The 24,983-nt window shown below is 44.8% G+C and overlaps 1 protein-coding gene across 10 annotated transcripts in view; it reads left to right on the top strand.

Annotated features, from left to right (window-relative positions):
- GLI2 (GLI family zinc finger 2) overlaps nt 1–24,983 on the top strand; it is a 193,428-nt gene that overhangs the window by 14,045 nt on the left and 154,400 nt on the right. For 4 of the 10 annotated variants that reach the window (XM_048953319.1, XM_048953321.1, XM_048953320.1 and 1 more), the window contains exon 1: nt 1,261–1,417. The exons of 1 other annotated variant lie outside the window; for it this stretch is intronic. The gene's annotated coding sequence lies outside the window, so the exon portion shown is untranslated. Of the gene's footprint in view, nt 1–1,035; nt 1,099–1,260; nt 1,418–1,596; nt 1,619–12,504; nt 12,527–24,983 lie in introns of those variants that run through there. 5 more of the 10 variants (XM_048953315.1, XM_048953313.1, XM_048953308.1 and 2 more) reach the window with 5 other exon arrangements.

Here is a 24,983-nt window from a genome sequence, read left to right as displayed (position 1 = left end):
TAGTAGCAGGTTTTTAGAATTTAAATTGAGGTATTGAGCGGGGGGTCCAGTCAGATTATATTTTGTACAGAAAGGTTCCCAAGGGGCATAAAGATCACTCTCTTCTTGCCCAAACCTGGGCTGTGTGCTGGGCAAATCCACTGGCAAATGTTAACAGTGCCCAAGGGACTGAAAGCGAAGCTGGGGGCTGATGTGGCATGCGGTTGCCATGGAACTGGACATAACCCTGCTGGAGTCAGATACCCCGATGGTCCAGTGAGGTTCAGCTTGCTGTAGGGTACAGCATGGCGACCCTCCCTAGCCGCATCTGGTTGTGTTTTAAACTTTTGATAAATTCCATAGTCAAAGAAATCAAAACAAATCAAGTAACGAGCCCCGTCTGGCCAACGTCCAAGTTAAAACTGCTGCATTCCTTGTTGGTATTAACGTTAATGCACCAGATCAGTGCAAAAGTGAAGATATTTGGGGTGAGACAGGGGTAGATTTGGGTGATATTTTCCTCTCCTTGTAGCCCTGCTCCCAAAAGACAAGGATTAAACAGAGTAATGTGCTCTGGCCAGGTTAGTCACTGTGCTTAGGGAGCAGTCTTTAACGAACGCTTCTCCCAGGGAGGACGTTCCAAGGGCCAGGCCCAGGTTACAGCCGCGGAGATGTTCGGAACGCAAAGTGGAGGAGGAAAAAAGAGCTGGAGAAACGCAGCCCGAGCTCCATCCCGCTCCTGAGCGGGTGCGTCCGCATGAGGCCAGAGTTTTGTTGTTTGGGGTTCTGCGTGTGTTTTTTCGCTCAGCTTTCCCCGAAGAAGAGGGATTTGGGGGTTTTGCTGTAGATGTCCTCCAGCTGAGCGGGGGTGGGATAATCCCGCACCGAACCGCTGCGGTTTGCCCGGGGGAGGGGGCATGGGAGGGAGGAGGAAAGCGGGAGAAAGAGAGAGGATCTGGAGAGGTCCACTGCTCCCACACAGAAAGGGTGCGAAGCTTTTCGTTCTCCTTTATTATTTTTAAAGGGAGGAAGGTGAAAACACAAACCCTGCAGCCAGTCCTTCCTCCCTTGAAAGCTCTCCAGCCTCTTCCCCGCACGCCGCCGAACTTCAACCCGCGTGTGTGTATATATATATTTATTTATATACGTGCGAGTGTTCGCGCCGCGTCCCGCGATGGGCTGATGGGCAGCGGGAGCTCCGCGGGCCGCCCCCGGCCTCCCCGCACGGCTCCGCGGGGCCGCTCCGCATCAGCGCCGCGCTGCGCTCCGCCGCAGCTTTTGGCGAGGAGCAAAGAGAGGGGAGAGGCACAAAAGGGAAGGACGGAGGGAAAGTCCCTCCCACGCCCCCCTCCCCCAAGTTTATGATGGGGGTCCGGAGGAGTAGCTCTGCTCCGCAGCAACCGCTCGCCTGCTGAAAACTTGCTGCTCCGCTTTTTGGGTAAAGTTGATGCTTATTGTGTCTTTTCATTGTGCTTTTTTAGGTTTTGTTGTTGGGTTGGTGCGGTTTTTTTGTTTTTTGTTTTTTTTTGTCTTTCTTTTTCTTTCTTTCTTTTTTTTTTTTTTTTTTTCTCTTATCCTTTTTCGCCTCTCCTCCCGCTTTTGGTGGAGATGCTCCGCGCTGGAGCGGGCTGGGGGGGAGGTAAGAATTTGGTGGGGGGCTCCTCTTTGTGTGGGGGTCGCACCCGTGCCTGTTCGTCCATCCCCCCCCCTTACCCCCCCCCCCCCCCTCCTCCCGATGAGCGGAGCGCTGCGGCGCAGTGCATGTCCTCTGTCCGCTGTGCCCCCCCCCCTCCCCCCCCGCCGGGGGAACCGCTGTCTCCGGGATCATTGTTTTTCCCGGGGGCTGCGGGGACCGTCCCCACACCGGGGAGCGCCTGGCCCGGCCCCGGAGCTCCCCGTGGCCACCCCTGAGTTCGCCTTTTCGTTATTTTAATTTTATTAACTTAACCCCCCCCCCCCCCCCCCCTTCCCCCTCCTTGTCAGTCCCCCCCCCCCCCCCGCCCCCCCCCCCGGGAGGAGCAATCTTTCGACAAGTATATTTGCCGAGGAATTTAAAAAATTCCCTGCTGCAACTTGATCCCTGTGTGATGAGGAGCGGCTCGGAGTAGACCCGGACTCCAATCCTATTAAGGACTTAGGGAGTTGAGAGTTTTTCCCCGGGACTCGGTAGCTTTAAAACAATCGGGGAGGAAGGGAGGGAGATGGGCTCATTTAGATGCCTTTTCTGCCTCAAGTGATTGCCATCATTTCCTGGGAAACCTGACTTGTGGAGGGTAGGGGCTCGGGATGGTTTAGCAGCGGTCCTGCCGCTCTTTTTGCGATGTGTACGGGATTTTGTTTTATTTTTTTGCTCATTGCAGCCGGGCCTTAGAAACTTAATGGGAGGTTCTGCGCTGCGCTCTGCCCGCTCCGGGAGCTGGTGCGCAGCCCAACACTACCCGGCTCGGCCTTTGGTACCCGGGTGTGAGCGAGCCAATGTCCCAGAGTGGCAGAACCGTGGAGCTGCCCCTGAACTCGCTCCTTCCTGTAAATACCCACGTGGTCCATGCGGTTCCATCACTTGTATGCCCACCTCTGTGCTCGGATAAATCAGAATCTCACTGGCGCGTTGCGTTGGTTGCTTTTACAGATAAAGGGAGGAGTTGTAAAACTTTGTCTGCCCTCCTCCCATACTCGTTATTGTTATTAATTATTTATTGCAACTGAGGCTCTCGGGATGCATGGGGCTGTGAAAGTAGATGTGTGACCAGCATGCTCCATAAAAGAGCATTTCAACTGATATCACATAGGCACGCACTGTGGAGTTGGTGCCAAGAAAGTAGAGTAAATAACCCATGAAATTCAAAATACATAGAAGTGAGGAAGAGCGATAGGTTGTAAGATTGATTTGATCTATCTGACCTGCCTTTCAAAAGGGGAAAAAAGAAACCAGAAAACAAACAAAAAAAAAAAAAAACAAAAAAACCAGCAGAAAAAAGTTTTAAGGTCTAAACCTAACTCACTTCACTAAAAAAGGAGCCTTAAGTGCAATCTGTGCTGCACGTTGACCTGGAAAAGAGGATCTGCTGAATAACTGCTGCTGCTGCTGGGATGTTTGCGTTGCGCTGCTTACGGTGCACAGCAGCTGCCGCTGGTGAACTGGTTTGGGTCGGCATTCCTGAGGGGTGGATATGGTGATTTGTGCTTTGGCTGGGTCTGCAGGAAATGTTGTCACCTGTCAACCTTTGAATTGCAGTAAAAACGCCATACTGAAGGTTATGGCAAAACTGACAACTTTTAAGAAGCAAATGAAATTCATTATGTTTTTTTCACTCTGAACAACTCTTGGAAATGGGTTGTTTGACTGAAAACGTGATCCATCCGTAGTACTAAACATGCCTGATCCACTGAAGATGAACTGATCTCTGTGTCTGTATGTCGTGGCCTCTGTGTATGTTTGTGGAAGAGCTGATCTGTAAAGCAAGGTGAGGTAGGATTCACTTGAGCTTAAATGCTGTTATTGCTTCAAGTATGTGGCTTTGAAGTGCCCAGAAATGCAACTGCTGTTCTTCAGAGAAAAACAGATCTCGAGGACTGTTTCCAACTTCCTTTCAATGTCTTTTTTTTTTCAGTGTGTCAAAGGGGATGTATACAGATGGACAAATACTGTTTGTGTTAGGTCATTCATTTAGAGAAAAATTAGAGCCGTAGAGGAATTTGAGCTGGAGGCATATGCCAGTATAAATCTGGCATAATTTCAATGAAGCTACTCCAGTTTATACTTGTGTAAAAGAAAACAGAACTTGACCTCAGATATCCAATACACAGCAGCCTGCATTCCCCGGCGTCACACGGAATACTGCAGTAACACTGGGATAAGAGCTGTTTTTGGTGGCACAGTGGTATACAGCGATCAGGATTTGGTGTTGTTTTAAAAGCAATTGGAACTTCTCTGGCAAAAGATCCTTTTTTTCCTCTGGCTTCTGTGGTTTTAATGCCATTCAAGGCTCACACCGTGATGTACCTTATAGTCGTGTTTTCAGAGGAGCCGTAGGGGCTCTGGGGCAATACTACCAGCTGTGCAGGGGAAGGGTTATGTGGTCACTTCATTTTATAAGTTCAAAATGTTTGGGTTTTTTTTTTGGCGTGTGTGTGATCCTGACATACTCCTGTTTAGATCAAATTTGACTTTTTAAGGGAATTTTCCAGTCTTCTGTCCCCATCTTTCTTTGTTTAAGGACACAGTAGAGCATCTGCCCAGATCTCATGAGCATTACCCTCATTCCATGCCTGTAAGGAGGACACCCGGCCAGCTGCCTCCCTTGGGGCTGGTGGCCTACTGTACGCAGTTGTTTGCCCTGTAGTCTGAAAGGTACACAAATACTTCATGCTTTTGTACTCTGAGAAGTGCTCTGTTCAGAGGGAAGTTTCCAGTGCAGATTAGCGGAGGCCGTGGATTCAGTGAGCAATCACCAAAATCTGTATGTATTTGTGCAGCAAACACCTATCTATTGCTTCGCCACAAAGCCTCCACTTAATAATCTGGCCAAGGATTTCAAGGCAGCCAGATTTTCTCAAAGCAGCTACTTAGAGACATTAGATGTGACTATAGCATCAAACTAATTAGTTGCCACTCCATTCCTATGAAGCTTCCAGGGCTTTATAGAAATGCAATATTTGCACTTCTCACTTGCTGCTGAGACATTGAGGTTAAGCAGCCTCTGCTTTTTGTCTGCTCTCATACTGATGGGAAAGATTCCAGCGCATTGTTCGAGTGCTGCACAACCCCCTTGTATACCTGGGTAAATATTTTAAACAATTGCGCATTTTGGACAACTTGCCACAAAGCATGAAGTGGTATTTAGGGTTTGCTGCTGTTTGCTCCAGCGCTGTTCCCAAGGCCTTTTCAAAGAAAAGGGAAACAACAGGAGGTATTCAGGAATTAATGAAAACAACGCCAAATGAAATGGTAGCAATGAACAACAAATCCTGGTATGAGGAACTTGGAGAAGGCGTTGTGTTAGAGGCAAGCACTGCACGTGTGCATGTGTGTGTATATGTACACGTCTGTCAGTGCATGCAGATTGCATAGTGCTTGACCCATGTGTACAGCTGATCCTATACAAGAAATCTTAGAGAAATTTGCTGATGTTTGGTGCCTGAGTGGTAAGGATCGGATCTTGCATGGCAGCCTTGAGAGGTGGAGAGGCCACAGATTTGTAGCTTTTCCTAATGGGATGACTGCGAACAAGTGACTGCACCACTAGGTCCAATTTTCTGTAGGCCAAGCTCCAGTTGGAAGCAGATACTTATGAGATAAATACATAGTGTGGGAGAGGCCACTGAACTTTTCTTCATTCTTGCTCTACTACTACTAAACCAGACTCCATTCTCTTTAAGTTCTAAAAGAAACCCAAATTCTCAAATGCTAAAATGTGCTACAGAAAGTTGTTATCCTGTCATTCAAAACTTTGGAGTATTAAAAGTTATGTTGGATTTCTGAATCTTCAGTAGCACTGAAAAGAAGTCTCTGTGCCTGGAAGTGGACGCCCAAATTAGAAAACATACTTGAAAATGGATTCCTTTGGGTCCCGGTTGTGCTCAGGGGAAGCATCTGCAGCACTGTCACTGGGCTCGGCTGCCCAGACACACCAGCGCATCCTTTTCCATCCTTTTGCAATTATTTGAGCTTGGCTGTCACCTCACTGCAATTATAAATATTCCAAGAGAAAACAATACAAATTAGAACTGTAGGTGCCAGGATCTTTGTACTGGATGTATTTCTTTTTACTTTCTAAGTGTCCTTTTTCATATGAAAAGAGTTTAGCAGCTTTATCCTTATTCAAGGCTTTTCTTTTTGTATCTGCTGGGGAGAAAACCATTAATTTTGTGGAATGGTGAGAGTAAGCCTTAAGCTGTCTTTGACATTTTAGTTTAACTTGAATAGGTTAATTTTTTTTTTTTTTTTAAAGAAAACAAGTTGGTGGGAAGTGTGTTTTAACTGTGAGCGCCCGATTTCGACCATTAGCATGAGAAAAAAAGTTTTAGTGCATTTACTATTGTATTGAATGAAGAGTTCCAACAGTCAGGAAAAAGAAAGTAAAAGGCTGTAAAGAAATGATGGTCTATTCAGATTATTCAGCAGCCCAGAGCTCTGGTCATCTGCCTCTGAAATCTGGGATCGGGATATCACTTTTATCTTCCTGTGCCTTTCTCTCGCCTTTTTCACATGTTCACTTTTGTCAAGGTTTATTGATCACGTTTTCTTCTCCGCAAATCTGTGGAAAATTTAATGAACCAAAAACAACAGAGAAATAAAAGGAACTTTTTATTCACTAGCACTAGATTGAATGTAGTTCTATAGCTGGCACCTCTCGCCTCCCATGCGCATCATTGTGCCGCTCCTGCGGCGCTTACAGTACGTTACAGTGGGGATGGTGCTATTAATTCTGTTCCGGGGAAAAGTTTGTTTAATGTGTGTGAGATGTTGCAGCAAATCCATCCCTCTGTTTGTCTCTTCCCTGCCCTCCTGGTTTTCGGATTCTTGACTGCGTTGCACTCCTACCGCTAAATACCTCAGAGTGTCTGTTCCGCACAGCGTTTCCCTCTGCAAGAATGAAATGTATTTGCTGCCTAGCAATTAAAACCAAATTTAAATGATTGCAGATTAGTAGCAGTTATTTACAGTCCCGATTGTTTTGGTGCTATGATCCTTGTTCATTACACATCTGGTGCTGCCCCAGAGCGCTTTGTGATGCAAATGCTTTTGTTAACTTACAAATAGTTTCAGTATCTAGATCATCTCAGGTGACATACTTAAGTCTCTTCTGTTTCTCCCAGATGGACTTAAAAAGCTGTAATTAAATGCGGCTTCCAGTATGATTAAGCATTACTAACATTTTCCCTGGCATGGTTTACTTGAACTCTGCCACTTTCTGATCCTGTCACTGGAAGAGTTTTAAATAAAGACCTTCTTAACATGAATAAGTGTAGGGAAATGAGTTAAAACTGAGTATGTATCTGCCTGAGAGATTTTTTGGGTGTTTGGACTCCAAAGAACTTCACTACTACTCTAAATTAAAGTCTTAGAGGAAGGAAAACCCCAGAGTTCTGCACAATAGTCCCAAACACTTCAATAGTAAGTGGTGTCATCAATGCTGATGCTTCTAAGGGATGAGCTAAAAGGTACAGAAGGGCATCTGTGTCAGAGCTAGCAATTTCAGATGCGGGGATGGCACACCTGTGACTGTATCTGCTTTTTCTATGCACAAAGTGTCAATCCCTCCTGTAGGAATGCACACCTGCAATCTCAGACTGCCTCTAAATCCACCAGAAGGACTTTGTGCCCAGCAGGATGCGTCCTATTGGGAAAATCTGAGCTCCTGTTTGTAAAAAAAAAAGAGCAATAAAAAAGACTTCAATGCACTGTGAAATGTGGAATTTTGCTGTAGATAATTCATTCAGATGAAACTAATGAAATCTCCTTGGAGGAACAGGCATTCTTTGGGATATAGTACTGCAGAGTGGAACATGGTATGGGTTCAGACCCCTGGTAATGGGCTTTACAGGGTCATCCTCCCTCACCCATCCCACATAGTGACAAACATCCCTGGTGTGGGGCTGCCTGCTGCCCCCCATGCTCCGGAAGGGATGCTCAGCTGCACAGCTGAATGCCTGCAAGAGCAGTGGAAAAAACATCCAGTGTTACAAATGCCATTCAGATGCATAGGACATGCCGTAATGTCACAGCTTGGTGGCTTGTATTCATTACTGGGAACTTCAAATACTGTGCCTCTGGAAATTAAATCCTTTTTCCTTTAAACATCCAAAATATTTAATAATCGTGTTCTTTTGTAGCAAGGAGATCACCTAGAATTTGTCAAGCTCTATGTGAAGCACATTGATTCAGTTACTAAAATTAATTGAAAAAGCCTTGAAAACATCTCACCAAATTTCAGTTTGGGAAGCAGCATCCGTATCTGAGCTCAGTCTATTGCTTCATACTGACCTGGGGAGTCCTCCTATTAGAGCCCCTTGTATCAAGCTTCCCTAAAAGCAAGGTCTGTTGATTGCTCCAGTGTTAAAAGAGCATCAGCTCCCAACGCTAAGATAGAGCCTTTCAGAGCAGTCCTTAGCAGTGCTTCATTGTGCAGCGGACAATGCCATAAGTCAGACAGGACTTTCTGAGCCACCCCTGTAAGGAACTGTAAGGGCTACTGAAGTACACTTGTGTTAAGTTGAATTGATTGAAATTTAATGGCTGTTAGTAGCTATGAATGGTAATGATTTCCTAGAGTATCTTCACCATGCTTGACATTAATAACGGGAGAGTGTGTTCGTGTGACGCCAGCGCGTTACTCATTTTTAAAGATGCTTTCTCCCAGCCTTCTTTCACATAATTTAGTTGTTTTGATGCTTAAAAAAAAAAAAAAAAAGAACCACCTTGGGCTTCGAGGAGCACCGAGGAGCACATACATCTTGTCAACATAATTTTGTGCCCATGATTTTTATTTTTTCCAATTCCGACATAAATCAGACCACAATACAGTGAGAGTGATGAATTTGTTTTACACGCCATCATGAATTAATGCTATGCAAATTGAAGCTTTGCAGGTGCCATGATTTACTTAATAATTTCAAGTTGTAATGTTTAAGCTCATTCATTATGTTTGAGTAAAAAAAACGGCGCGTTCATATTTTTGAACGTGAAATGTGAGATCTGTGTGCATTTGCTCTGTGTAGTTGCTGTGTAAGCACATTTGATGGCTAAGAAGGAATCAATCAGTGTTTGCATTCAGCATCTTATTCGTGTAGATGTTACCGAGACATTTCAAAGAGAATAATCAAATATTTGTGTGTAAGGGAGAGCAAGATGCTGGTAAAACATCTTTCAAGGCTTATAGAAAAGCAGAAAACTGCCAGAGCGAAGTTTTTTGGTTTTTTTTTCTGCCTAAAATATATATATATATATATATATATATATATATATATATATATATAATACATATATATATAAAAAAGCAGGTTGATATGATTTTCCTATGCAAAGTGGCCTCTATTTGATCCCATGGGGCTTGCTGTGAGCTGCTCCCCGATCTGCATTCTGCACCATGTGGTGGGGATGAGCTGGGAAGCTGGTTGGAGCTACGGGTGTCCCAGGTCACAGGTGAACACGAATGGGATCGCAGGATTTTCAGGCTTTGATATCATTCTTAGTGCGCTTCCCAAAGGCTAAGGACAAGGGGGAGAAAGTTTGACACATAAATACATCTTGAATCTCTGAAGATAAGAATAGATTTTGACTTTATTTCTCAAAAAATTGAGGTCACTGTGGTCTGATGACAGGCTGAAAAGCCCATCACTCAATTTTTTTTCCCATTTTTTTTCCCTTTTTTTTTTTTTTTTTTTTTTCCAGATGAACAGAGGGAGCTGATTTTTGATACATTATATGTGTTAAGTTCGTGACAGCATATTCAGGTTTGGAAATCTGTGGCCCCGAGGTCAAGGCTCAGCATCAACTTCAGGGCCTCCCTGCCCAGCTAGTAAGAATATTATCAATTCTGCCATAAAAGAAAGAAATCTCTTAAATTTCCTAACACACGTGAACCAAAAGTGAAGCATTTTGTAAAGTGTTTGCTCTACCCAACTGGACTGTGATTTTCCGTGACTTCTACAGCCATTAGTGATTCAAGTTGATTCACAGCAAGATTGTCCCCAGCACTGTTGGCCAGGAGCAGAGGGCTACTTTTGGCTCCTGGTAATTCTGAAAACTTTTCCTTTTTCTGGGTTGTGTTCTTGAAGAACTTAGAGGAGAAATAAATCCTGATGTGCCATTCCAGAGGTTGCCATTAGTTGGGTATTAAAGGGCCTTTTGGGAGGCGGTGCACGGTGTACGTACCGTGATCAAGTTAATTATGTTGCTTTGGCAACCATAGCTTTGGTATTTCCTGACTAGAGCTTGCTGATGGAGTCATATTCCAGTACCTGGCATCATCAGTGCTAAAATCTCTTGCAAAATCAGGTCGTATTTGTAAAAATTGGGCAGAAAAAAAGAGAGATGGGTCTTTTTTATAGTGTTAAAGCGCACTATTTTGCACTTAAATGCAGGTTTTCTGTTGAAATAAGTTTTTAGTCAGAATTTAGAAATATATATTGATTGCAAGGAATGCTGTTGCAGTACAGTGTAGACTGCAAGTGATTGTTTTAGAATTCCTTTTATAGACAATTTCAGTATTTAGAGGTTTTGCTCCAATTCACAACAAGTCAGATTGGGAAATTTAGAATTCCTTTGTAGACTGTAGTAACTATGCTGCAACCTTTGCTCTTCCTTTCTCAAAATTGTGATGGAATATAGGGCTGAGTGCATTATGCGTGTTCCTAAACCATGAATAATTGTTTGGTCTTTGTTTTATTGTGTTTGTTGTTGGGGTCTTTTCCCCACTTAAAGAAAGGAGAATTAAGGGGAAACCATGGCACAAATTGTGGTTGCATTGTCTCAATAAACCTAAGAAACTTCCTCGCTGCAGCTCTCGCAGTCTGCGTTCAAGAAAAAGTCCTTTCTTCTGCATTTTACTCCCAGGCCTCTGGCAGGGTTTGCTAAAATTTAAACTATGCATTGGGCTTACACTGAGAACTTTGCTGGTGCTGGAGCTCAGTTCACCTGTCTGGGACAAAGAACACTGGTGGTGGGCGGTGAATGGCAGGTCTGGATCTGCACCGAAGGGACGGATGTGGATGGAGCGTGCGAGGTGAGAGATCCTCCTCCTTTACTTTCCAGAGGGCATTTCCAGTGGTGCAGGTGGCAGAAGGATCTCTGCCAAGGCATTCACTTCCTTTAATCTCTTCCCAGGGTAGAGATACTCAAAAGCAAGATGCCATCCAAGCTGTTGGGGAGGGGAGATCGTAGAATCACAGAACAGCTTAGGTTGGAGAGGACCTTAAAGATCATCCAGTTCCAATCTTCCTGCTGTTGGCAGAGTTGCCAGCTACTAGATTGGGCCGCCCAGGGCCCCATCTGACATGACATTGAGCACCTCCAGGGATGGGCAGGGCCTTTTTGGTGGAGGGACCTGCTGACAGTGAGCCAGAGCCATGCTGTGCTGCCCATTCTGGGCTGGTTTCTCTCAGGTACCCACAGGTAAATCCACACCACATGATGACATGCTGGGCAGGCACAACCTGAGATGTGGCTGGAAATATTTAATGCATTGGGTACAGTCAGAAGCTGACATGCTCCAGCTGTCAGGCTGAAGGACAGAGATGCAGTAATGTGGGACCCATAGCCCTGCCCATCTTGGTGTCTTTGTCTGCTGCTGAAGATTCAACTTTGCAGCCTAGGGGAGACATGCTGGTCTCAACCCCCTTCATATCGCTACATATGGAATTACAGGCAGGTTCATGGAGTCTACCAGGAGTTCTGTGGAGATGAAGTGAAAAAGTGGACTGCTCAAGTGTCCTCTTCTAGGTGACTTTTGTTGCTCTCTGCTGGCATGGAGTGCCTGGAGTTTGTGTCTCCTGTGAGGAAGGCAGGACAGCTGCGTTTTTTTGTGTGTTATTTTTCCCCTCTTGTTATATGCCATTGCTGGATGGGATGAGGTCTGTGCTTCCCACAAGCCAGGCAGCATACTCTGGGAGCACTATATCACATGGCCCTGCATCTTCCCCCCCAGACTGGGCCATGAATGTCAGTGCAGTTCAAGCCAAGTGCTCAGGTGCTCTTTCTCTGTCTGAGTGCTGTGGATGTCATACCTCAACTCAGCGTCTGTTCCGTTTCAACACTTCCTGTGAGCTAATGGAGTTTAGATATCATCCATTTCTTCCTTGCTCTCTGTGGGCTGCAGATTTCTGTACATCCTTGAAGTGGAGTTTTGAGGTCATTGGTGGTGCTTTTAGGTCACAGAACTGCAATGCCTTGCCTTCTCGCCAGCTAATCAAATGACTAATTAGCTCTTATATCACTGTGGTTATCTTTTGCTCTAGCTTTGGTTCAGCTCTGTGGGGTGAAGCCTGCTAAGAGAAAACACTGGAGAATTATTTGACTGGAAACTTGGAGGCGGATGTGGTCAGGAGCCTCCACCATATGGGCAATCGCTTGTGTCCATCCTCATCTGTGTACCTAATTCATCCGTGTATATTCAGGCATTCATCGTAGCAAAAGGACAGCTTTTATCATGCCCCCTCTAGCATGTTCGGAAGTGGAAACTTGGACAGCACAAATCTCTGTGTGCATCACGGCAACATTAACCCACTTTATTTCCCACTTTTCTCAGGTGTTGATGGCATCTGGTTGCGACAGATGCTCTATGATAAAGCCTTCAGATCAACATGCCTTTGGAGATATCAGTTCTCTGTGTTGGTACTTGCAGATTGCTGTATCCAAATACTCTTCTTTAATTGTCTTATTAAGGAGAGAATTAAGCTCTGTGCTTTGACTGTTTTGGTGCCAGTGATCCTTATTGCAGGCTTTGGCACAGCGCCGCATTGTGTTTTAAAGAGACAGCATCACTTAATGATGTGGGAATTGAGTTGGAGGATAAAATCCGCTGAGAACAACGGCTGACTGAGTACGGTACGTAAAAATCTGATTTTATGTTCTTCCCTCCAGACTGTTAGGTGGGGGGTTCAACTCACATGCCTGTGATGATTTCAGAAATAAAAAGCAGAAATTCTCACTGCTGCCAGACCACAGGCTCCTCAGCGCCAGACTTGCAGACGAATGTCACATGTTGCTGTATGTTTTGAAAGCATACCATGTGTTATTCTTTAGCTGTCTCAGTCCTCCTCCCAGCTATATAATCTTCTCCCCAGTCAACCTCACAGAATAACTTCTAATGAGTGTTCCTCTCTCCCTCTCCCATGCAGACTCGGGCTCTGTTCTCCCATACCTATCACCTCACATGAATGTCTTTCCCTGCAAACTTGCAGCAGTGATTTTAACTGGACTCTGTGTAAGTGCCCCTCGTGCTTTAAATCAGGCACTTTAGATGCTGATATTTCAGCTTATGTTGTGTGTTACCATCAGGAGCTCACCAGTGATTCAACATATGGTTAAAAATGTTGTGTGTGGAGTATAATGTGTTTCGGTTTTACTCAGTTGTGGGTCTAGATAACAAACACTTGCCATTAGAATTGCTGTTTCCAGAAACAATTTTTTATACTCCTCCTTTTCTACTGTCTTGGATTGATGTTTCCTCCAGCTAATGACAGGACTGGACATGCAAACTAGATTAGAGCATAGTGTGAATAGTACAAGCTGAAAATGCTGGTGTCTCTCATTGTGGTCTGCAAGATCGCAAGAAGCAAACTGAAAGCCACCAGAGAAATTGACCCAAGACCCTTGGGTACCTGCTATCGTGAGGGTGGCTCCCACAGACTTTGCCTCTGAAAGGTCCTTACTGCCTGGTAAAACCAGGAGATATCGTGAAAGTGGGGTATCACTCCTTCTGCTGCTTGCAGTGCTGGGGTCATGGTGGCAGAAGAGGTGAGACTGCAGCTTGGCACTGTGCTGCTGTGAGTGGCAAAGGTGAGGGTGCTTGCTGTGGGAGCAGTTCCTGGGGCTGCCGGCTGCAGGAGGGCTGCTCCTGATTCCAGCAGAGACAGGAGGCAGACAGTGCTTTTGCTCAACAACTCTATTACGTTTGGCTTACACTGCCAGGAGCGGGTATTCCACAGCTCCCACAGCCAGTAGTTCTCTGAGCCTCACTGCTGTAGGCGGTGCTCCCGCAGCCACCTTTGGTGCAGGCTGTGCCAACTGATGTCCCAGCCTGCAGGCATGCCAGCCGTGCTGTGCACTGGATAAGTTCCCATTCTTATTCTTTTAAAATCCTAGATTTCAGTCCTTGTTGAAAGGTTGGATCCCAGCCGGTGTCTTGGGTGTCAGGCTTGGAATTCTGTCTTCTGGAGAAAGGAGTGATTTATTAGCTTCCTCTGAAAAGTGGACGAGAATAGAAAGTTCATGTTTCATGTTTAGGTGTAATTGCAAATGCAATGGTTGAATGATGAGGTGCACAGTGATCAGAAGGAAAGCTGACACCATTCCATCCTAGTGCGGGGTTTCCACCTGGCTGTGACTCTGTCAGATCAATCTGATGAGTCCCACTGTAACTGGGACCTCATTTCTCAGTTTCCTTGGGTTTGTTGGGGGGCTCAAACTGGGCACAGCAGCTAGGTGTGTTGTAGTGGCATAAATAGTGGTGCGATGTAGCAAGGGACATCACTGGACACTGTAGCACTGGACACATCAGCCTAAGGGACAGTAAGCACAGTGTCCTGCCCAGCTGAGATGTTTAGCCTTTGTCTGTGGTGAAGAAGATCCTGATCTCCCTTTGGGGATATTGCAGGAGAGACCACCAGAGAACAGGGAGAGATTGCCCTACGGTGGTGAGGGAGAGAGGGCCGTGTAGTATTGAGCTAAAGAGACAAAAGAAAACCTTGAGAAAAGAGCCATAATCAGTGCCTCTACTTGCAAAACAAGTTGTTAATTAATAAATGACATTTTTCTGTTCTGAGCATTGTTGATTGGAACAAGGCTCTAACACTGCTCGATCTTAGGCTAGTGTCGCTTACTGGGACAAGATAGGTAGGAGTTCATGATATACCCATAAATTAGAGGAATCTCAAGGTAAGTTTCCTCTCTGCTAGCAACTGAATGCAGCTTTCTTCCCTTGAGAGAGTCAGTGGATCAGTTGAGAGAGTCTGTGGTACAATTCCCAGGCATCCAAAAAACTCAGAGTTGTGGTTTTAAGATGAGAAGTTGGAACAGAAAACTGTTGTTTGTCTGGACAGGTCACCTACATATGGTAGGGAAGTTTGGTGATGGGTCAGTGCAGCTACTTTAGCACTAACCTGCCCTTAGTATCTCACAGAATGGCTCTGAGCTCTCTGTAGTTTCCAAGAGCTCTGTATCATCTTCTGGAGAAATCCCAGAGATACGGTTTTCCAAATGCTTTAAGATGCAGTGCTGCAGCTTGCCCTCTCCTCCCTGCTTCCCTGGGCAGCTGTGGGTAAAGGTGTTGTGCAAGTCTGTTTGGAGCACGATTGTGCAGGGCCGAAAGCATGAAGCCCTGAATCAGCGTTTTACACCCTCTTCTAGGGGCAGGGAAGTAGGTGACCAAGTGTTTTCACACAATAGGTATATGCAAGAGGGTAGCTTGACTTAGATCCTTGGAAATAGAGGTAAATGTTGCAGCTTTGACTATCAAGAGTCATCAAGAGAGGATGTTTGTTCTTCCTAACACAGGTTCATAACAAAAGGTTCATGAGCAAGGGCTGCTTTGGGAGGTCAAGTGTGGCTGAGAGGGCTTTCTTTCAACCCCAAGTATGTTACTGTTTCCCACCCATGTGGACCACTGTAAGCTGTTTATGCTAATATGCTGAACAAGGAATTATGCTTTAAAACCATCCAGAGCTTTTGCTAGAGAAAAGGGGCAGCTTACTCTGCAGCTATGTAAAGACAAGTGGTATGTTTGATGCAGTGTGCTTTGTTTGCATATCAGTATGTAGGGGCTGTTGATGGCAATTGCTATAAACCAGAAATCTTTAGTGAGTTTGGGACTTGCATTGCTGTGATGAACCTTACTTTTGTGGTGTTGTCATAGGAGGACATGAGAAGCTACTTGAAGCACACCTCCTTATTTTATAAAAGAAGTGGTTGTGAGTTTGGTTATTTCCCAGGGGGCTTTTCAGAAAGCAGTGCTTTTGCTGCCCTTTTCTTATCTGTGAGAGCCTTTCCTGGGGTCTGCAAAGCTCATCTTATCTTCTAGGGCACTTGGGGGACATAGATGTGTTACAGCTCTGGTTATTAGCAATGTCAGGGTGGATAATAGAAAGCAAAACGTTTGCATTGTCATATAGGGAGATCATAGATTGTTCACAATCTGTTTTTTTGCCTTAAAGTCATTGATCTTCAGTGAGCCAGCCAGTGCCCTAGAGAAGAGAAGGCTGGAATGTAAAATCAGGAGCTCTCTGCTCTGCCAGACCTGTGGCGAGTGCAAAAGCACATCGACCTCACAGCCATGCACTCCCTCTTGGCTCCCATAGGCTTAAGGGACATGAAGAAGACTCAGAGAAACAGCCTCACAGACAGCCCATTGGGGGCTGGGATCAATTCTGTTGGGGGACAGAAGGGGCATCAGATACCAAACCTGTAGGAAGCCAGTCTTCATTAGTTCTGCAACCTGTTGGACAACTTGTGTTGTTTTATTAACTTTTTATTACAGCAAAAGTGACTAGAATAAAAATAGTCTAGGTGCCAAGGGGATAAACAGTGAATTAAAAGGATTAAGGTCTGAAAGTTTTATTGCTTTTAGAATGATGTTATTAGATTTACTAGCTTAAGTTAAATTTACATGGCTGAATTACTTCTTAACCTAGTAAGGAGTTTTGTGGAGAAAAACACATCTGTTTAGGTGTTTTAGAAGGACTTCATCCAGAGTATGTCACAACTCTTCAGGCTGTTACGGAGGTGTAGAGCACCATCCTTTCTGTCATAAGCTAAATGGTTGCTGACTTGCCATTTGATTCTTCTTCTGGAAGTCAGAGGGATCTGCACGTGGTAGAGGAATTGAAAGCAGTTCTGGTCGTTAAGACGGCAAGACAATAATTCACAGTGCTATTTTTGTTACATCACCAACTGCAATATTTTAGAAAATGTTAGTGATCTTAAACTCTTGAGAAGCTTTAAGATATATGTATATATTTAACGTATAAAAGCCCTTTGTATTCTGAAGACATCTCATGGCAAACCGATGACTGAAAATGACAGAGGCAATTCCAATTTGAGCTCACCCACAGTAAACTTCTCTCTTGACACCTGGTGACATAGTCAAGTCAGTAAATAACCATCACGTTCCTGCCCACTGAAAGGTCTGGGGTTTGCTGGAGTATGTGTGTTGGCTTTTTCTGAACCCACAGTGCTTGTGTGTGGCTCTTTCCCCCACAGCTCCTCGCACAGCGCATTTGAATGTTGGACAGAGTCCAGATTTCCTCCCTCCTGGGGATTCCTTTGCTGCTAATTTAAGTGATGGCAAATGCAAACTTCTTGCCAGAGCTTGCTGTGTGTTTTTGGATGCTTTCTTTAGCTATTCCCTGAGGGGTCAGCTTTTGTCCTTCCTCACTGTTCTGTTCTGCTTTAGGGAGAGAGGCTGTGAGCTGGAGCTGATAGGTCCCACCTGGCTTTCATACTGCTTCTGACGCGGCTTCAGAACACAAGCGCCTGTCACAGTTTTTGGAGACTTTTACTTTGTTGTTGTCTGTACAAAGCTGGGCTTATAGGCATGTGTGTATGCAATCTTTATTTTAACAGCAGATTCATTCTTGCCTGTAATAGTGTCTCATTCATATTAGATGGTCTGCAGCAGAGTAACCTTTTAATTTTAAAAAAGCTATTTTGTGTAGCTATTAAAAAGCAATTTTCTTTTTCAAAGTCCTGCGTAGTCGATGTGGGACAGAGTGAACATGTTGAGAAGAACCAAGTGCCCATCTGCCCAAAGGTTTACAGGTTATCGTGTCAAAATGGAGATAGCTTAGACCGTGGTGTCACATGCTGGCCAGCACACTTGGCGGCCACAGTCCCCTTGCAGACAGACAAGCAGTAGCCATGAGCATACATGGGCTGGGAAGGTCAGGGGGCTGCTCCTCTGTTTGAAGCTGCCACCTCCCTCTGAGGGTCCTGCCCTCGTCACAGGAGCAGGATTTGACGCCTGCCCCGGCGCCAAGCTCTGCTCCCCACGGTTATTCTCCGGAGCCTCCAGCCTGCTGCGAGGCCTGTGCTTGCACAGCCGGGAGTCGGTTCAGTTGTGGTTTTACCCCTGTCAGCTATTTTCAGCAGCGCTCCTCTTATTTGTCCAGATGACTTTTCTGGAGGAAATGTGCAGTCGGATGTGTTCACTGGAGGGGGAAGAACAGCGGCGGCTTTATGAAGATGCAGGTGTTGGCGGAATGTCATCCATTTGTGCTTCGTTTGCATTGGGTTTCTGCTGGGCCCTGTGTTTTCTGTAACCATCCAAGGTGTTTTTAAAAGCAAAGAATTTGGCTTAGCACAGGAGTATGCAAGCCCAGCCGGTGCGTAGGTGTGAAGGCCCTGGTGTGGTCTTCCATTTCCTTGTGGGTTGAAAGTCTCTGGGAAGGGCACCTTGTAGGCAACTGCAACAGATGGTGAGGGAGGGCTCCAGTGTGGCTTCCTGGATGGAGAGAGAGACTTGTGTGAGGGTGGGAGCAGAGTGGCATGTAGACTTGGCATTTGGTGAAGTTACTAGATGACTTGTGGAGAGCACTCAAACAGCAGCACAGCATTTCAAAGTAGGATTCAAGTAAGTAGAACACCCTAGACTGCCTGGGGGAATAAACAAGAGAAGGAGAGATTTAGGAAGAGCCTTTACCCAGGATCCCGGGTCCTCCGGAATCAGTAGGTGACTGTAAGAATGCTGCAAATCTGTTGCTTCCGGTAACCTAAATAAAGTGTGTTTGGGTGTTTGTTCTATAGAGAACAAGCAGCAGGAACTCAAAACATATCGCTGGTAACCACAGTAAGTGTAATGCATTCAGGTCTGCTTCACCCCATTACAACAGAGATTGACAAATTGGAGAGTGTTCAAGGGAAAAAAAAAAAAAAAAAAAAAAAAAGTAACAGGAGAGCTTGAGGGATTGACTTATGAGAGAAGACCAAAAGAGCTGAATATGGATAACTTGGCTAAAGGATGACAAATGGGGTGGCTGAGATATAAATCTACAAATATCTGAAGGGTGTAAACACCAAGGCTATGAAGAATTATTTAGAGTGGTACAATGGGGTGTAACGAGAAGTAATGGGATGAAATTTAAGAGAAGGCAAATTTCAGTTGAATAATGGGAGAAGCTTTTTGACAGTGTGATGTATTAGGCCATGGGTTGCTCTTCCAGCAGCAGTCCTATTGCTCACTACTTAGGGCACAACCCTGTTCATTAAGATGCCAGAGATTTTCAGTCTTTATTAAGGACAGTTTCAAATTGTGCCTGTGGGCTTTATCTGTTTGACACAGATGTGCAAGTTGTACACAGAAATCCTTGTGCCTGCATTCCTTATATGTGCATCTTGATATTGCATCCTGGTATCTCGATGTCAAGTGGCTCTTGACATTGCAGCAGTGGACATGAGCCTGAGCAGCTTCTCGAGCCACAGCTCAGCCCAGACAGCCCTGTTGGTATGAAAAGTTGGGTCATGTCTGCTCTTTGATAAGGGCCTCCTCTTACCTCTCGCACTTCTCCCCAGCTGAGGGTTGTACTATTACCATTTGGGGGTGAGTTCAGTTATGGTCCCTGGAATCACCATCAAAGCTATACTGCACCTGTGTGTAGAAACCAAAAACTCTTCTACTTTTCTTCAAAGAAATCAAACAAGATCCCATCAATGCACGTGGTCTACAGTCTTTTAAAAATCTACAATACTGCACCATAAGTTTTTCTTCAGAAACTCCCATTTCTTCTTCTGCTTTTCATTTCACTTGAAATGCAAACTAAGGTCAAAGGATCACTTTCCTACGGGCAGAACACACTGCATTGTCTGTCATTTAAAATGTCCTCCACAGTAACTGAGGAAGGGTTCATTTATATGCTCGTTATGCCTAAGCATGACTCTCTTGAATGCATCTTGCCTTTCCTTATCTTGAAGGGCTAAATTGGAAAATTAGGTAAACTAGCTGTGTAAATCAAGTTAGAACATCTCAACTAAGATGATAGTTTATCTTCAGCACAGGGAAGATGGCAGAGATTCGTGTAATTAGAGAACCAAATACAGCTGTAGCACTTAACATACACTGGCAACTCAGCTATTCTTTTGGAGAAAGAGGACAGAAAACTTTAAAGTATTGGTGTGCTCGGAGCATAAATGAAACAAGCTGGAAGTCTTTTATAATTGTTCTTAAATGTGTTTTGTATTGCTTGTGCTGGCCCTGAAGAGGTCTGTGTCTGTATACTTCAGGGAAATTTCTGAATTATATCCTTTCTCAGCCTGTGGGAAGAAAGAACCACTAAAGGGTTTCATTCTCCTCTGCATGAGGATATTTTCTTTTCTGAAAAATGCAGTTTTGTTCAACTCAGAACTGGATTAATTTGGCGAATGCTTTTAATAGGGAATTTTGCTGCAGGGGGGAGGGAAATGTCTAAATAATTGTGTCTTCATTGCAGCCCTTCCTGTCACTGAGGGGGCTGTGGTGAGAGTGCACTTCTGGATAGGAGAGCTTTGCTTTGAGCCACTTTTCATACCCAGATCAAGGGTGGATGTGTGCTAAAGGCCACTTGTCTCCGGAGAGCGCCATAACCACTAAGCTGCCTCAAGTTTGCCACCTTAAACTAAGTGGTTTGCATTCAGCAGAAATAAATCATTCATGTCAGAATGACTCCAGAATTATTTTTAAAAAATTGTTTGGTTTCCCTGCAGCGTGGAAGTATCAATAATTCTCCCTACCTTATTGCTGAGGCCACTTTAAAAAGGAATTTAAATTATACTGCTGGTGGTCATTAATAGCATTTACAGGAGACACTGGTTTTACTTTCTGGAGTTTGATTCATAATATTTTAGCACCTCCGTTTGTAATTGGGGCCCTACTGGTTTACAGCACAGCCTGGCCAGCATCACTCCCCTCATGGAGAGGACGGGGCAGTGTGGTCAGGTTTCTTTCCAGCTGTGTTGCTAATTCCTCCAGATCTAAGTAGTGTGGTACATCATTGCTAAGCAGTGGCATGGAGGAGGCAGAGAGAATCATAGAATCACTGACGTAGGAAAAGACCTCTGAGATCATCCAGTCCAACCGTCCACTTGCTGTCAATATTACCTGCTAAGCCGTGCCCCTAAGTACCACATCTCCACGTTTCTCGAAGAATTCCAGGGACAAAGTGTTTGGAGTCGTGAAGAAAGGACTTTGGGAAAGGGCACATCAGACTAATGTGAGTTTGGGGGTCACTGCAGCACTCCAGGCCACTTCTTTTGATGACAGAGGTCTTGGGATACCTTGGCACAATGCAAATGTGTTCCTGCAGCTTTCTGCTCACCGTGCCAGGTGTGTCTGTGCCACCCAGTTCCCTCTGTTCCCACCCTGCTGCAAACCTCTGCAGCAGGCCAGAGTTGCTCGGGCCATTTGGATGTTTTCCACTTCTAAGCCAATAATCTGCCTCTGAAGGGCTGGGGAGATGGTGGGAGGTCAGGGCCAGGCCATCACAGCAGGAGTGCAGAAGTTGAGCTCACAGAGACCCAGTGTACAGGAACTGAGCTGGGCAGTGTGCAGACCTGAAATAAGTGTGCATTTATCAGGGAAAGAAAGAAGATCGCACTCTCGTTTAATCTGCCATCAGGAATGCAAAATCCAGAGTCAGCTTGCACAGCAAAAGGATTAATTTGCTAATGATGTTGGACCTGCGTGAATGTTTGAACTACTATATTGAATCGTAGTAGTTTGTCTTCTTACATTTCCCCACAGCAACTGCAAGAGAGTTTCAGATGTCTGTGGCCCTTCCTGCTCTCCTTCTACCATGAAACAGATGTTTTGCTGCCTAACTGTAAGGGCTGGAGCAGCCCGGAACCCACCTTCTGGCAGGAAATGAGGAGAAGGCCAAGCAGAGGGATCAGCCCAAGTGCAGGGAACACACCTTTCTTTTTCTTCCACCATATGGGAAAACACACAAATGTGTGCATGGAAGCCACACCGTGGAAGCAGATTATTTTGTCTTGAAATACTGTATTCACTTTCTGTAGCGGTATTTTAGGGCTGGACAGCTAATTTCACTCGAGGGTTACATAGTTTCTCTACTGTCTTGGGTCTTTTCTTATGCTTTCACCCTCTCCTTTACTAATTCCTTTCTTTCATCTCCTGCAATTCCTCCTTCTGTGCCCAACACTGAGTGCTGTGAGAGTAAATGTTTATAACGCTTCTTCAGCTTTTGGTGAAATCTCTTCCAGCTTTCAAAGAAAGCTCTTTCTTTTGGTCTGCTCTGATGTAAACTTTTAACAGGAGGAATTCCTTGGATTCAAGAATGGCTTCAGGAGTCCAAGTGCTGCGATGCTCTGTAGTGCTATGTCCTTGTGAGTTGGTGTAGAAACTGCCATCATGTGTTGCCTTCTACCTCTGCTTTTAAGAGTGGATTTAGATCTTCTATACTTGCAGCCTATAGTAACATTGCTTCTTTTTGTTTATGTCTAAATAAGCCGTCTTTCCGCAAGATCTGTCAGAGGCCAAGGTTGGGTTTTATGAAGGAGTAAATAAGCTATGAGAGAGTTATTCTGTGCATTGTGTCAACAGAAGTTTATTTACCTGTTGGAGGAGGAAGTGCCCCGACTTGTGGCAATTTGTTATTGTTTTCTATTTTGTTGGGTGCTAACATGGTTCTCAGTCAATTTTATATTCTGGTTTCCCACAGAAAAAAAAATGATATCGGCTTTTTTTTTTTGCTGTTATTTTCCTTGGCAAAACTTAATACTTTATTTATTGTTAGCTGCCATAGGCTATATTTGAAGTAGCTGATCCTTGGAGATATATAACTCACATATTTACTTTGCACATCCATTTAAAAATACTGAGGAGATTAACCAGCCTTAGGTGATGGAGACTTTTTCCTTGTTACATACTCATTTTACAACAAATGCAGATCAGCAGTGACTGCAGGTTATGATAACTAATGGCTACTTGCCCTGCTCATCTATACTCACACAGTTAGTTTCCATTCATGCTTCTCAGTGTGCTTTAAAAAAAATTATGCCGATGGAAATAGAAAGAAGCTGAATCACAGATAAATGGAAAATCAGGAGGTATCTTGACATCTGTGGACTGTCTGGAAACGAGGAGCCTTGGCTCCCTGTCCCAGGAACAGGACCACAGCTCACAGTGCATCAGGGCTCCTCTGAGGCTGGTTTCTCAGTGAGTGATGGTCCCCCCCTGTTCGCACTGTGTCCTGCAGAACTTGGAGATGCATGTTTCTTAAGGTCTCGGCCAACTGCTAGCTTAGCAGGATTCTGTCTTGTAATGCAGAACAAATTATACAGGATTTATTGGGATGTCCAGAGAAATCAGCTGTCTTTGCAGTATGTCGTCCACCTTGGATGAATAATTTCTTGTCATTTTTCTCTGACAAGACGGGAAACTGGCCATGACTCTGAGCAGTGTCCTCAACATCTCTTGTGAGGGCTGAGAGCAGGGGCAGCACAGGAACTGTGCTCTGTTGGGCTGCACCATGACATGTGGCCTCGACACCTCTAAGTTACCTCCAGATAAGTGAGTCATAAAGCCATGTATAAAGCAGGGTCCAAGTGGTCTCACCAAAGAGGTAATGTGCCAGTTGTGCTGGTTCATACAGTCCCAGCCTGGAGGTGTCTAACAGACTTCATTCACTGCATGGTCACATCTGCAAATGACTACCTGAGCTGCCAGGCTGGAGTCTTTTATCAGTGTAAAATTCTCTTGGAGATGTAGAAATGACACTGGAATAATTAGTAATCAACTAGTCTTTATGTCTTGAATTGCTCTTCTCAGAACTTTTTTCTTTCTTATGGTCTGTGCTTATAAATCTGATAACTGTTGTAAGGGAGTGTGTGTGTATGTGAATGGGGAAAGGGGGAAGGGGCGAACTGTTAGTATTGATCAAACTGGGTCTTAAACTCTGGGTTGTGTTAAGCTGGGATTTTGTCATATATATTTAACGTGTACTGGAAAGCAGGGTGGGACTCAGGGGAGCCAAGCGTGTGTCGGGGATGACTGAGAGCTGCCAACCAATCTTGGGATTCAGATGCTGAATTGTGCTGATTTCCCTAAATTTTCCTGGTTTTGAATAACGTTTTTCTAGCTGAGGTTTTGCAAGTATGGAGCCTGAAGCCAGTTTAAGGAAACTTTATGATGTGAAAATTAAGTTTTCTCTAGTAAGCTGCAGTTTGTCAAAACAACAGCACGCATTCCAGTTGGACTGCAATTTGGCAGGATGCAAAGATTTCATCTCTCCCTTTGAATATCCGAAGAAAATGGAAACCTGGCATCTTAGCACTGCGTGGATTTCTACACAGTCCTTTCAACAGCTGGGATAAGCTACTCTGCTTTATCACACATTTCCCCTGTGTTATGAATCACCACCTTTTCTCTAGTTCACAGGCAAGCTTCTTCTGTTTTTGGAAGCTGGTATGTTTGGCTAAAGGGACAAAGAAAGGGTTTTAAAGGGACTTGCTTAAGGATAAGATTGATATCAAACTGGTTGTCTGATGCGAAAGAATCGTTATATAATTGGAGCTGGTGCTAACTGACATTTCTGTTTTTGGGGAAAATACTTTGTGAAAATTCATTCCATTTCCCAACAAAGCTCTTAAAAGTGTCTCACGGAAAGGAAATTCCATACGTTTTTCTGCTCTGGAAGGAAAAAAAAAAACCTGGTTTTAGCTGATGATTCCAAAATGAGGGAGAGCAGCTGTCTGCACAGATTCCCAGAGCAGGGGGCTTAAACTGCCCCCCATGCTTCATCTCAGGCTTGGACTCATGGAATTCCCAGCTTTCTGCTTCTGCCAGCATCATGGGATGAGCATCCAGATTCCCAGCTATAAAAGGCAGCCCATGAGGTGGGGCTGCCTGAGAACGGTAGAAGCTGAAGGCTTCGACTGCCTGCCCAGACAGCTGGTGAGAAATTAGGCAGATTTCTGACCCACCCCACCTGTGGTTAGCTCCAACTGGTGCACAGCCGCAGACGTTTCCAGTTTGGACAACCTGACAAGTCTCATTGGAAGCCTCTCAAGACAGGAGGCTCCTGACCACCATGGTGGCATGTCAGTGCATATGTGATGTCATATTATCATTTACTGCTAACAAGGTTTTGTAAAGGTGTTGAGATTTGGAGCCTTGCTGAAGCAGAGCAACCAAAACCTTGTGAACATGGGCTTCTCTGTAGGTCACCATTTGGATAGGACGTAAATGAAGGTGCCCAAACAGTTGTCAGCAGGTAGTCAATAAACCAAATATGTCTGAGCTGTTCTCTTTCTGCTTTGTGACCTCAGTAGCTTAGAGGTTTTCCTTTTATAAAATTCA

The sequence above is a fragment of the Lagopus muta genome, chromosome 8, assembly GCF_023343835.1.
Source record: "Lagopus muta isolate bLagMut1 chromosome 8, bLagMut1 primary, whole genome shotgun sequence".
Taxonomy (NCBI): domain Eukaryota; kingdom Metazoa; phylum Chordata; class Aves; order Galliformes; family Phasianidae; genus Lagopus; species Lagopus muta.
Note: the sequence above shows the minus strand (reverse complement) of the source record. Positions and strands in the feature narration are given on the sequence as shown.